Raw genomic sequence first — 10,296 nt, forward strand, 5'->3', positions numbered from 1 at the left:
GTTACATGCTCATCTCACGATGGTTTGGAACACTTTGTTCCCTCTGGACCAAGCACCCGAAACTTTATCTGCCTTGTTCACCCGATTCAAGTCTCCCGAAAGGATTCGACAGTTGGTGCGGAAAGAACTCCTGGTGGTGCTGAGCTTGCCTTTGCTTCGATATTGGCGTGCCACCCGTCTTTAGACTTGGGAGCCGTAGCAAACACCGAGAGGAGTTTAGGCCAATACTATGATGTTGCCAGAGGTCATGCATACACCATTGTTTCTCGGATGGAGTCATGCCTTGAAAAGGAGCTGAAGGCCCACTGGGACCGGGGAACCCGATCATGAATGTAATATCCTTATACCTACATAAGATTGTTTTGTTATAAATTTACCGCGTACGTTGCACGCTATGTTAGTTTGATTGATATTTCATTGTCGAGGGCGGCTGAGTGATCAGTTCAACCTGCTCCCCCGACGACTTCGTTGGATTATGCAATGTTATTGCGAAGCCTATATGTAAGTTTTGTAAGAGCGAGACCCATCGACTTAGTTGAGGGAATTAGACGCTTGGCTTCGTCACGCGGTGCACCGGTTTGAGCCTTATTTTGTGATAATGTAACCATCGACAGCAGCACTCGTGTATTTTCTCGAGGCTTGGATTGGTTGTTTTTGTGCATCATTAATCTTAGCTCCCGCTGAGAGTATTTAATTAATGATGCTGTGTAAGCGTTACTTTTCGTAGTTGTTTTTGCGTATCTTTTCTTTCTATCTAGTATTTTAGGGTTTGAGTTTACTCTGTCATCTTGTGTTACTTTATCTAGTGGTGTCAGTTTTGTTACTCCGAGTCCACATAGCGTACAGTGTGCTTGTTCCCAACCATAGACACATCCTATCGATATAAAGTGACTAGGAACTTCCCTAGAAGAGACTAGTTTTACCGCTCGACAGGCTGCTCGTTAGGTTATCGGTGCTTTGCATATTTCTGTTGGCCGTGTTATCAAGGAGTTGTGTCATATATCAAAAAAAAAGAGAACATTGACAAGAAGCAAAAAGAGCTACATAGCTGCGTGTGTTATACAACAGAAAAATCCAAAAAGAAAAGTGAAGTGCTAGTTGAATCAAGTGAAGTGCTAGTTGAATAACTATGTTTTTAGGCCAGCGCTCCTGATGGGAGTTAGAGCCGATGGCAGGGCCTCATACGGTATGTTCGGGTGATAAAGCCTGGAGCAAGAAAAAAGGTGAAGAACCTGATTAGAACTTTTATTCATAATGCAAAAGCAACCTTAAGGGCTGTCGAGTAAAAAACAATCGTATCCTATGTATAGAACCGTCGCAAGTGTGCGACGTTTCATGGATTCTCAACGTCTTTTCCGGAAGCTGGGTTTTTGAGCCGATAGGCTCCTCCTGGTATCACTTCAGTGACGATATATGGTCCTTCCCATGGGGATTCGAGCTTCAAGGGTCTCTCTTGCTTCAGCCGAAGTACCATATCTCCGACATTAAAGCTTCGGCTGCGTATTCGTCGGCTGTGATAATTTCTCAGCGCCTGCTAGTATACCGTCGTTCTTGCCAAGGCGATGTCCCGCGCCTCGTCGAGGAGGTCCACAGCGTCCTGTAGCGCGATATTGGAAGAGGATTCCGTGTATGCTGTCACCCGAGGTGCTTCAAACCGAACGTCGGTCGGCGTATCGCCTCGGCTCCATGCACCAAGAAGAATGGGGTGTACTGAGTCGACCTGTTGGGTGTAGTGCGCAAACTCCAGAGTACGGATGGCAATTCTTCGACCCAAACTCCAGCTGCACCTGTAAGGCGTTTCTTGAGGCCATACCCTATGAGACCGTTGATCCTTTCCACCTGGCCATTGGTCTGTGGGTGGGCCACTGATGCAAACTTTAGTTTGATTCCTCCGTCATCGCAGAATTTTCGAAATTCTTTGGAGTCGAAGTTGGTTCCATTGTCCGTGACGATACTGTGAGGCATACCAAATCGACATGTTATTCCCCTGAAGAATTGTACTGCTGTTTTTGCTTTCTGGTTTCGCACCGGTACTGCCTCGATCCACTTTGTGAATTTGTCGACTGCGACCAGTAGATACGTGTGTCCTCCTGGCGATGATCTTGGCAGCGGTCCAACTTGATCGAGTCCCCATTGGGCGAACGGCCATGCCAGAGGTATCGTCATCAGGTCTGTGGCAGGGGCATGTGGTTTTGGTGAAAATCGCTGACAGGGATCGCACTTCATGACCAGATCTCGAGCATCCGATGCCGCTGTTGTCGTCGTGGTGAACAGACAGATGCCATAGGATGGCTTAAGTTGGGGCCGAATGGACGCTAGAGGATTCGGGGGAGGGTTTGTGATTAGACGGGATGAACTTCCGGATGGTTTCCTCAAGAACTTAGCCAAGGCTAGAGGTTGAAGAAGAAAGACACAAGGAAGAACTCGCTCTAGATCATCTTCTTTATTGATCTCCACAGGTTACAGGTTTGTGTTTACAGGATTTCTCTCTCTGCTCCTCTCTCTCGAGTACGGGTGTGCCCCCTCTCCTTATATAGGGGAGAGGGTGGCTTACAGGGGAAGAAACCCTAATGGCATCTTTGACTAGATAAACTACTTTACAAAGTTACTTTAATCATAGATGACACCGGGGTCTTCTTTAATCAGGGAGGCTGACGTCCTCCGGCTTCTTTCATCGTCATCCTCCTCTTTATCGTCAGGCCTTCGTTTAAAGCTACTTTGCTTAGCTCATCTTTGTCCTCTAGCTCTGGAGAGAATCTTTGACCAGTCCTACCGACATGCTCGTCTTTCCGGTATCCCGGTGTCTTCTTTACCCGGTTCCGGTATACCCCTCTTGGGGATACCGGCTCCTATCTTTGTGCTCCGGTATGAACATTAAACCGGTATCTTGATGGCTTAAACCATCCGGTTTGGCATGCCTTTGGCATACCGGGGGTCATCCCCCCAACATTAGTCCCCGAAGCTGGTATAGTCTGGCGGATTCTATCCAACAGACCATGCCAGGTTCTCACGTCTTTGGATACCGGTTTAACCTATCCGGCGCTTAGCTAGATCCGGCATCTTTGCCCGGACTCACGTTTTCTCTCTTTGCAAGGCATTTTCCGGTATCTTATCCTCCGGTATCTTAGTCATTAAACACCTCCTCGGGGAAGTCGAGAATTTCTCGGGCCCCGCGTCTGTCAGTGACATGCGCACTGTGACTGACGCGTCAGTGTCAGGGGTCACTTCCCTTCGGCTTCCGCGCGCACATTAACTGCCTCATAGCGGATCCTAACCACCGTTCTGGATCCGTGTGCACCTCCCTGTGGCTTTCTGTTTTTACGCGTGTATCGCTGCGCCACGTGGCGGACCGTGGAGCGAACCGTCGCGGCCCGGCGGTTTTCGGCCCACCTCTCTCTCTTTCTTTATAAGGGGAAATCGCCCCTTCTTCTTCCTCTTCTCGCATTCCCCACTTCTTCGCGCACAGTGTCCTTTGCTCTCTGCGCCTCCGCCGCTTCGTTCGCTGCTCGAGCTCCGCCGCCCGGCGAATCTCCGCTACTGCTCCGCCGAACGTTGCCGAACTTCGCCGCGCGAAGAACCTCTGTGGTGCTCCTCTCGCGGTCGCGGCATTGGTGTTTCCTCAAGCTCTTCTCCACCTCGCCATCGACGGACCTCCTCGCCAACCGCAAGCTCGCCACTCCACCGGCGAGCCACTTCCTCTGCGACTCCGCCGCCTCAGGTTAGGCTCAATCTGCGTTTACCCCTCCTTTGCTTGCTTTCTAGATCTTGAGTTGGTAGTATATTTACTTCTTCTTTTCCTTTGCTTTTTCTCTCTCTCATAGATCTTCGCGCGGGGGTAAATCGTGGCATTCTTGTTTCTCCGCGTCAAATTTCATGTCTATTGAGGAGTCTTCCTCTGCCTCTTCTTCTGCCTCTTCCTCCGATAGCCGACATAGCCAATCCTCCGACGGATTGACCGCCGATCTTGTCCAGATGGACATCGATTCCGGTAGCGACCAAGAAACCGGTAGCTCTAGCCAAACTTCCGGCGTAGATCCTGCCGGTATCACACGCGGGGCCTGGATGGGCTCCAACGTTAGCCGATACGAAATTGGATCGGCTTTACCGGTCCAGGAGGATTCCGGAAGGAGTATCCTGCCGGCTCCCTGGCGACGAGATTGAACCGGTGCTTGAACCCGGTGAACGCGTTGTTTTTCTCGCTCACTTCGAGCGCGGCTTCGGCCTTCCCGCCTCTCCTTTCTTCCGGAGTTTCCTTGATTTTTACCAACTCCAACCTCACCATCTTCCCGGCAACGCCGTTTTCTACCTCTCTTGCTATGCCACCTTTATGGAGGCTTATATCGGCATTCGTCCCACTCGCGAGACGTTTGCCCGTTTCTTTGCTCTTCGGATCAATTCCGTTCGGGGCAAGGAAATCCCTAAACCCAAACCCCCCGTACAATGCGGGTCTTGCATCATCGGCTCCCGCCAAGGGAGCCCCTTTTTCAAGTTTTCCGGTCTCGAGTCATGCCGGCTATGGCAAGGGACCTTCTTCTACGTGAAGAACAACGGCGCCGCAGATCTCATCGATCTGCCGCCTTTTAATCCGGTGCCGCCCACGAAGGCCAACTGGAGCTACAATCCGAAGGACTCTCATATAGAGACCAACCGGATTATACGCTTCATGAAGCAGCTGATGAAGGACACTAACATCTGCTCCGATGATATTATCCGCGCCTTCATCTCGCGCCGGGTGCTTCCTCTTAAGCGCCGCATGCATAAGATGAGCAAGATGTACGGTCCCGGTGATCCTACCAAGATCACCAGACTTCCTCTCAGCAAGAAGGACATTGTCCTCAAGGCTAGGCAGATCTGCCAGACTGCCATGCCGGATGATTGGGAATGGGGCCTCCGGCCCTCGGTTCCACTAACCCTCCGACCCAAGAAGTAAGAAATTACGCAACTCGGGTCGGTTTACCGGTAACTTTTATACTGTGACTAACCCTTTTTTCTCTTTTGTTTTTCAGGCCAAGGACCGCTTCCCCCGCATTGACTCAGACCGGCGAGGCCCTTGCCGGAAGCGTGCTCTAGACAAATTCGACCCGGACCCCGTCATTCATTGGCAGGATCTGAAGATGGGCCGGACTCCAGCCTCGCGCCTCGGCAAATCTCCACCGGAACCATCCGGTTCGTCTGACGACCTGACCTTGCTTGAGGTAGCTCTTCTTTTTGATCTCTCATATTCTTCTGTTATTGTTCCTCTCGTAGATGTTCCCTCGGCCAACATAAACCCACGGGTCCACGAGCACGTTCCTCCCCTGCAGGCCGAGGCAGGCCAAGAGTTTGTGGAGAAAGTCATGGCCCAAGGCAAAAAGAACAAGGCTCCGGCCTCTGAGGCCGGTTCGAGTCAGGCCCCTGCATCCAAGCGCTTCCGGACTGAACCCTTTGCGGGGAAGGTCGCAGGTGTGAGGCGCTACAAGAGCAGGCAGATGCCGACCTCTTCTGGGTAAGGCCCCGTTTCTCTGCTGGTTTTGTTTTTACCAAGCTCTTTTCCGGTTGCTTTTTTCCAACCCTTTCTTTTTCTCTCTTTCAGCCCCGCGCTCAAGCTCGGCCCCAGGCCTGAGGGCTCTGCCGGATCCGCAAGGACCTCAACTCCTCCTCACTCACTCAAGCCCGGCACCATCTGGTGCCGGCACCACCTCTGCCTCCCCTCTGGGAGGCACTACAAGTTCGGGCGCGCGGCCCCTACACCGCCGGATCACCGCGCGGAGGAGGACCTTGTCTCCCCTCCCGAGACCCAAGACACGGCGCCCGCAACATCGGCGCCGGAGAAGAAGCTGCCGGGCGGGCGGAACCTCTGGTTCCTCCCGTCCTAGAAAAGAAAAAGAAGAAGAAGCCCAAGACGTCTTCCCCCTCTAGAGCCGCGCCGGAAACTTCCACGCCGGCAAGCTCCAACCCGGGTGACGTGCCTGGCGCTCCCCCTTCTCCCAGGTCCACGCCAACGCCACCGCCGGAAGCTCCTCGCACCGAGCCAGCCGGTGCCACTCCAACGGCGCCGCCGCCCAAGACCTTGACGCTTGTCAAGGCAACGGCCTCTAGCGCCCCCTCCGGCGGCCAGCAGCCCTTGGCGCTACACGTCGCCCGCGCCGCTAGCGCTGCCGACGAGAAGGCCACCGGCCTGCTTGGCCGGATCACCAAGTTCCAGCGTGAAGGCCGGGAGCTGGGGCACTTGCTGCCCTACGCGGAGAAGTGGAACGCCGCGGACATGTCCAAGGCGACCCGCGGCCTAGGCAAGGACCGGCTACCGGCGCCTGACCCTGTTGGTGCGCGGTGCTCAGAAGAGCACTTCATGCGGCTGCGTCGGGCCATCAAGGAGCTGGACAGCGCGTGGTTTGATGCCACGAATAACATGATGGTAAGTCCCACAAAGCCTGCTTCATTTTTTGATTTATCTTGATTCCTCTTCTTCTGGCTCTTTTCTATCTTTCCTTGAACTTTCAATTTTATGCCGGTTTCTCTTTTTTGCTGAATCTTGTCTATCTTCCCAGTCCTCGAGTTTCGTGTTGAGAGCGTAGCTCTTAGCGCGAAACTTAACTAGAAACGCGCGAAACCGGCATAGCCAGTCCCCGAGTTTCGGGTTAAGATCTTTGTTCCCAGCTAACATCATTTCCTTGAACAGACCACGGCACCGGAAAGGAGCTTCTTTGGGAGCACCGGGACCTTGCTGAGGCACACAGCAAGTGCCAAGGTAAATCTCTGCGCCTCCGACATCTTTTTACCGGAAAGCTTTCTTTCTCTCAATTCTTAACACTTATGATTTTCTGTTTCAATAGCCATCCCGGAAGCTTCTATTGAGGCCCTCAGGACGCAGCTTGCCGCCGCCCAAGGTACAGCTTCCTGTTTTCCAGTTAACTTGCTTTCTCTCCATTGTATCAGTACAACTTTGCTAACACTCTTTTTCCGGGTTCCAGAGGCGAAGGACCAACTTATCTGGCAGCATTAGGAGGATCTGAACGCCCAGCAAGCCAGCTACAAGGAGCTCAAGGACCAGCTTATCCAGCTTGGTCTTGACCATGCCAAGGCGCTGAAGGCTGCTGAATCCGCTGCGGAGGCCAAGCTGCATGAGGCGCTGGAGGATGCTGTCAATGCCAACGTGGTGTTGCAGGCTGAGCTGGAAGAGGCCGCCAAGGCGCGGAAGGCAGCCGAGGACAAGGCCGCGCGGCTGGAGGCGGAACAGAAGGAGTATGACCTTCTGGTTACGCAGACTGACGCGCTTGCCCTCCGTAAGTTTCTCTTTTTTCCTTTCCGGTTCCTGCTTATAAGCTTATCTGTTCCGGTAGCATGTGCTTAGCTTCTTTTCTTTGTCTTGCAGGGCTCTTCCCGGAATCCCAGGCGTTTGCTGTAAAGAAGGTTGGAGAGCGCCGGGTGCTACAGGCATACAAGAACCTGGGTGCGCCCTGGGACCCCTATGACCACCTGGTTGCGCTGAACGCGCGGGTCTCCCACATGCGCTGCGTGGATCGGAACCTCTCTGACATTCCGCAGGTGGCCACCCAGCTCTACAGGACTCTTTGGCCTGGAGAAGAAGTGCCAGACAGCTTCTCCCTCATCAGCGACCACCTGAAGGGTGCCGGCCGAAGGATCCGGGAGTGGCAGTGCTCTGCTGCCCGTGCCGGAGCAGACTCAGCGCTTCGCGTTGCCTGTTCCTGGTACCCGGAGCTAGACCTGGACGCCTTCACCGGTGTGCGCGAAGGGGCTGAAACCGACGTGGACCCGGTCCTCACCGCTAAGCGGAAGGATCGAGCGTACCACATCGCGGAGTACGCTGAAATGCGCACCTTCATCCCCCCTCCTGCAGACGTCAAAGACTATCTGAGCGACGAGGAGGAAGGTGAAGACGCTGATGAGGCCGGAGCCGGTGACGCGCCTCCAGAGAGTTCTGATGCCAATGACGCTCCTCCCGAAGCCCCTGTTGCCTGAATGTTGCCTATTATCTGATTGCTTGTGATATGCTTGCCCTGTTCAACTTGGAAATATTGCCCGTTAAATTCTACCCCGGTATGCCGGGGTTTATGATGTAAGATAATACTTAACCTCTATTTTGGTTGTGGTACAATAGTTTATGCCGGTACGCTATACCGGTAGTTAATTAAGTTATGTTTGCTTTAGCACATATGCTTGTTGATTTGCTTTTTCTTGCACTGCAATGATTTCGAAATTGTTTCCGCATCCAATTCGATGCATACTGGCTCTTTTGCTTTGGCTCTGCCTACCTTCTCTGGGCGTTTTTGGCGTATGAGCACAAAGTTCTTTTACCAAGCAAGCACTTTCTTGAACTTAGAAATAACTCGAAATTTTTGCAAAAAACCGGTATAACCGGGGTTAGTTAGATTTTTCCGGATTGTTCTTTCCCGCTCTCCCTCTTCGGGGTTCATGTGCTTATCCCCTACCGGTTTATCTTGCTTGCCATGAAGCCGAGTTACGGACGACAGCAGAGTCGAAGACTCCGGTAGGGTCTAGCACATTACTAAACCGGAAATAAAAAATGTTCAATAAGCAACCGGTAAACTGAAAAAATAAACATGTTACATTCAACTTTAGTAAGGGTAGTCCCCGAGACTCATTCGAGGTCCCGACATCTTTTATTCATAGCAAATAAGGTACAAAAAGGAACTTCTTACACCACAACTTCAAGAGTAGAAAGGACGCAACAGAGCTACATTCCACGGACGCTTGGTCTCCTCTCCGGACCTGTCCGCCTTTCCTTTCTTCCATTCATGTGCATCAATCAGGTAATATGCATCATTGTGGAGAGCCTTGCTCACAATGAAAGGTCCTTTCCATGGGGGGGAAAGCTTATGCCGGCCTTCAGTGCGCTGCATTAGGCGTAGCACTAGGTCTCCTTCCCGGAATACCCTCGGGTTAACCTTCCGGCTGTGATAGCGTACGAGGTTTCTGTTGGTAAATGGTTGTTCTTGCCAAAGCTAATTCTCTCGCTTCTTCTAGCAAGTCCACATCGTTTTCTCGGGCCTCCTTTACCTCTTCTTCGGTATAGAGTTGCACCCTTGGTGAATCATGGAGAATGTCGGTTGGTATGACCGCTTCTGCTCCATAAACCATAAAGAATGGAGTGTATCCGGTAGACCGGTTTGGAGTTGTTCTTATACTCCACAGTACGGATGGTAGCTCATCGAGCCAACACCCCGGCGATTTCTCCACCGCATCGATGAGTCTTGGTTTGATACCGGAAAGTACCAAAGCGTTTGTTCTTTCAACTTGGCCATTGCCTTGTGGGTGTGCCACTGAGCACAAATCCAACCGGATATTGTTGTCCTCACAAAATCTTTTGAACTCACCTTGAGCAAAGTTTGTGCCATTGTCAGTGATAATGCTATGTGGGTAGCCATACCGCAAAATCACATCTTTTAAGAACTTCACCGCTGTGCGCCCATCACATTTTGCAATGGGTTTCACCTCTAGCCACTTGGTGAATTTATCCACCATAACCAAGATGTGGGTCATGTTTCCCCTTGCTGTTTTGAATGGGCCAACCATGTCTAGGCACCAAACGGCAAACGGCCAAGTTAGCGGTATGGTCTTTAAACCGGATGCTGGGGTATGGTTTTGCTTGGCGTACCTCTGGCACCCATTGCATTTTCTTACCAGATCCTCCGCATTTTCCAAAGCCATTGGCCAATAGAATCCATGCCGGAACACTTTTGCCACTAGCGCCGTTGACGAAGCGTGATGCCCACATTCTCCTCGATGAATTTCCTCGAGCATTTCTTTTCCCTCTTCCGGTTCCACACACCTTTGGAGGACACCGGTAACGCTTCTCTTGTACACCTCGCCATTGATGATGGTGTAAGCTTTGGACCTCCTCTGGATCCTTCTGGACTCATTTTCGTCAACCGGCAAGGTGCCGTTGATCAGGAATTCCTTAATAGGTTTAACCCATGAGGGTGCCTCCCGAACCAGGAACACCGGTACGTCTATGTCCATGCTATCCACCAGCATTGTTTCTTCAGGTATAGACACAGCAGTTCCCGAGCTTACCGGAACAGTCCCCGAGCTTACCGGAACAGTCCCCGGGTTTCCTTCGTCGATATCCATTGGTACAACATGTGATTCCGGTACAAAAATTGACTCCGACTCCGGACTCGGTTTGATCGATGGTACTCTTAAGTGTGCCAAGGCTATTCCGGGAGGAATTTCTTGCCTGGACGAGCCCAGCTTGGACAAAGCATCCGCGGCTTCATTTTCTGCACGCGGCACATGGTGAAACTCGCACCCTTCGAAGAATCCGGCAATCTTTTG

The sequence above is a fragment of the Lolium rigidum genome, chromosome 6 (assembly GCF_022539505.1).
Source record: "Lolium rigidum isolate FL_2022 chromosome 6, APGP_CSIRO_Lrig_0.1, whole genome shotgun sequence".
Classification (NCBI taxonomy): Eukaryota; Viridiplantae; Streptophyta; class Magnoliopsida; order Poales; family Poaceae; genus Lolium; species Lolium rigidum.